The sequence below is a fragment of the Pteropus vampyrus genome, unplaced genomic scaffold (genome assembly GCF_000151845.1).
Source record: "Pteropus vampyrus isolate Shadow unplaced genomic scaffold, Pvam_2.0 Scaffold72, whole genome shotgun sequence".
Classification (NCBI taxonomy): Eukaryota; Metazoa; Chordata; class Mammalia; order Chiroptera; family Pteropodidae; genus Pteropus; species Pteropus vampyrus.
The window spans coordinates 1,945,988-1,949,228 of record NW_011888853.1 but is presented as its reverse complement, the minus strand read 5'-3'; the positions used below and the strand labels follow the sequence as shown (position 1 = coordinate 1,949,228).

At 43.5% G+C, this 3,241-nt stretch overlaps 1 protein-coding gene across 3 annotated transcripts in view; it reads left to right on the top strand.

The window, feature by feature from the left end:
- The window catches only part of SLC25A19 (solute carrier family 25 member 19), a 31,325-nt gene that overhangs the window by 15,295 nt on the left and 12,789 nt on the right, over positions 1-3,241 (top strand). Inside the window, exon 1 of one of the 3 annotated variants that reach the window (XM_023531676.1) lies at positions 2,298-2,410. The exons of 1 other annotated variant lie outside the window; for it this stretch is intronic. The gene's annotated coding sequence lies outside the window, so the exon portion shown is untranslated. Of the gene's footprint in view, positions 1-2,297; positions 2,411-2,473; positions 2,494-3,241 lie in introns of those variants that run through there. One more of the 3 variants, XM_023531677.1, reaches the window with a different exon arrangement.

Sequence of the window (3,241 nt, the reverse complement as noted above, 5' to 3'; positions counted from 1 at the left end):
AGAGAGAGAGAGAGAGAACTTCAATCCATATCTCATGTCATACACAAAAATTAACCCCAAATGGATCGGAGACCTAGATGTAAAACCTAAAACTGTAAAATTTCCATTAGAATACATAGGGGAGAAATCTTTACGGCCTTTGGCTAGGGAAGGAATTCTTAGGTATGATACCAAAAGCATGATCTATAAAAGGAAAAAAAAAATCAATAAATGGACCTAATTAAAATTAAGAATTTCTGCTCTTTGAAAGACACAAGAGTGAAAAGATAAGCTACATATATAATAAGGGGCTTATGTCAAGAAAATATAAAGAATTCTGAAAACAATAAGAAACAAAATAATTCAATTACCAATGGGCAAAAGATTTCCACAGATATTTCACTGAGCAGATATAAAGATACTAAGTGAACACATGAAAAGATACTCAACATACTCATTAGGGAAATGCACTTTGAAACCACAATGAGCTACCGCTACATACCTATTAAAATGGCTAAGTTTATAATGAATGACCTTACCAAGGATGTGGAGGAACCAGAACTGTCATACTGCTGGTGGGAAAGAAGTAAAATCGCTTTAGAAAACAGTTTGGCAGTATCTTAAAAAGTTAAGTATACACTGACCATCTGATCCAGATAGTGCACTCCTGGGTCTGTACCCATACAAAAACTTACACATGAATGTTTATAGCAGCTTTATTTGTATGCTTCCAAAACTGAAAGAGACCTAAATGTTCATCAGCGGGTGAACATATAAACAAATTGTTGTATATCCATACAAATGATGTAGTATGCCATTGTGTGGATATACAACAATTTGTTTATATCATTTTTAAAAAACTTTGTCTGTACATGTACATATTGATGTATATGTAAAAAGGAATCAACTAATGATATACACAACACGAACAAATTTACATTTACAACTTCTAATCAATGCAGTGATCATCCATGGCTGCAAACATCACAGAATGAGACATGCAGGCATCATGGTTCTCCCCATGGATGATCACAACACCACATAGGTAAGTCTTGTAAAAAAAAATTAAACTTCATCTGATTACAGTTTTTAGATCTAATTATCAATATGCAGAAAAGATGGGAGGGCAGAGGAAGATATTAAAACAACGCCATGGGGACGCCACCAGCAAGATCCAGACTGGGGAAAACTCTACAAGACAAACCACCCAGTTTCTTTAAAAAAAAAAGGGGGGGGGGGAAGAAAAATGAAATTGCAAGCGAAAAAGAGAGAAAGAGGGAAACCATAGATTTAAAAAGACAAATATATTAACCATTTGCAATGTATGGTATGGATCTCAATTCAGACAAAGTTTTTTAAAAATGATATTTATACCCTAATCAGAAAAATATAAACATTAACTCGATATTCGATATTAGGAAATTATTGTTGGGGTTTTTTCTGAAGGAGGGTGATAGTATGTTTTAAAAGGAGGAATGTTTGTCTTTTAAAGATCCATTCTGAAATGTTTACTAGTTGGAATCCTAGGGTGTCTGGTATTTACTTCGAAATAATGCTGGAGGGCGGGGCGACGTAGATACAAGTGTAGAGGAAACAAGATTGACCTTGAGTTGGTTAATCGAAGGTTCGTGATGACTCTATGGCGGTTCATTAGGCTATCTTTACTTTTGTACATATATGAAATGTTTTTAAGTTGTGTGGTAACAAATGTTTTTAAACTGTGCGTCAAAATGATTGCACAGATGTGAAAAACGCAATTAAAAATCAGGAAGAAATACTGTCTTGCAAAATGCTGACGCTACTTGCGTTGAGTCATTTCCACATCTTCTGTAATGTGTCTATATATTTTTATAATGAGAAATTACACATAATAAACCCCAGTGGGTAATAAAATCTCTGTATTTTTGCCGTCCTCTTCCTGGTCTTAAAAACCCACCTATTCTTTTCCCCATGTCCTCTAGGTTTTTGCTAAACTTTCCTCCATCTTCCCCAAGTTTACGTTATCTGTTTTGAAGAAAGCGGGTCAAGTTCAGCTTTCCCTAATCTTGCAACCTCGCGCAGGCTGATCGGAGGCACTCGCCACCGAGCGCCGACCCCTCGAAAGGCGGAGCCGGGCTTAGGTGTCCCCTTCCCGCTGACGTAGGGTCGACATCCGCGCGAGCGCAGGGGGACTACATCTCCCAGGAGGCTCTGCGCCCCGCAGAGGGACGGCCTTGGTGGCGAAGGACTACATTACCCACACACACCTTGCGGGAGGCGTTGGCCGGTGGGCGCCTGGGCAACCATTGGTCCCGCGTCTGTCGGAAGCTGCGCAGCGATTAGCCCAGGAGCCAGTCAGTTACTGCCCAGCGCGGTTGACTTTTGCTGTTAGACTGCGAGAGGCGGGAGGGAGAGAAGGGCAAGGACTGCTGGGCAGCGCCCTCCAGCACTGGTGAGTGACCTCCACCTCTGCCCTCCTGGCCGTCCTCCCGGGGACTTGCACCCTCGCTCCCCGGAGGGAGCGCACACGCGCAGGTATTCACGCGGGGGCGGGGACCGTACGCACATGTGTCACGCCTGACCTGAGAAGCATCTTCAGGGACGCAGGAGGCAAACCCCGCACGCAGCCGAGGCACCTGTACACACGGGTGCCTACCTCGCGGGCGCCTTCTCAGACTCGGGGAGAAAAAAAACCACGCCCTGAAGCACACCTGGACACCTGCGTCCACACGCGGGGACATCTGCGGAGACCCGTAGCTGAACACGTGGGCATGTGAACTCACGAGCTCACGGCGGGCACCTGCACACCCGAACACCAGGTGCTTCCTCAGTAAGAGCAGGGGTGGCGAAGACAAACTCCCACACACACCCCACCCACCCCACCACTCACGCCAGGGGCCACGCATCTTCTGGGTGCTGTTTACATATATATTTTTATTTTGTTTTGTTTTGTCTCTTTAGATAAATATCGAGGCTCATTGGTACGAGGAGGAAATTTTGAACAGCAGAAAAAGTAGGGCCTCGATTGGACTTTGTTTAGCAAGCTCTTTTACTTTTTACTTTTTTTATAAACTTGTCGCATAAGGCTCCTTGCCTAACCCTGGCAGCAATCTCCGCTGGGCAGGGCAGACATTATGCCCGTTTGCCAGAAGAGAAAAATGAGCCCAGGTTAAATAAACCTGCCCAAGATTCATGGGAGAGGCAGATCTGAACTTAGGCTTCTTGATCTGAGGTCTAAGGTTGTGTCTAGCAATGCAGAGCTGCTTATAGAAATGCCTCCTTC